At 32.5% G+C, this 409-nt stretch overlaps 1 protein-coding gene across 1 annotated transcript in view; it reads right to left on the bottom strand.

Moving 5' to 3' along the window:
• The window catches only part of LOC119418091 (ectonucleoside triphosphate diphosphohydrolase 5), a 28,013-nt gene that overhangs the window by 6,933 nt on the left and 20,671 nt on the right, over positions 1-409 (bottom strand). The gene's annotated exons all lie outside the window — the stretch shown is intronic.

Below are 409 nucleotides of genomic sequence, written 5' to 3'. Positions count from 1 at the left end.
TGTAGTGAGTCACGTGGGTACGTGTCACTTGTTGTATGACAAATATATGTGGTATATATTTATGCATACTTTTCACGAGTTCTTCATTTTTCTGACTGTAAATGCCGTGCATTGAATTTAACAGAAATGTGAACGAGAGACGTCATTACCTTTGACCCATCAAATGAATGGAGTCATTTATTTTCAGAATCAAAGTTTAACATCAAACATTTACATTAATTTGGCAAAATATGAAAATAATAACAGACAGTTTCACAAATAATGAACTTCAAATCACTCGGCGGTGATTTGAGGACTTTGCTTCAGATATTTCTAAAAATATCTGTACTGATTTATGAGAGAGAGGTGAGTTTAAGAGGAAATTGAGATTTATCTTACAGAGGAATATGTGAGGGAATTTAATCTGTTT

This window comes from Nematolebias whitei, chromosome 12 (assembly GCF_014905685.2).
Source record: "Nematolebias whitei isolate Nwh7 chromosome 12, NemWhi1, whole genome shotgun sequence".
NCBI lineage: Eukaryota > Metazoa > Chordata > Actinopteri > Cyprinodontiformes > Rivulidae > Nematolebias > Nematolebias whitei.
This window is presented reverse-complemented; position numbering and strand designations above follow the sequence as displayed.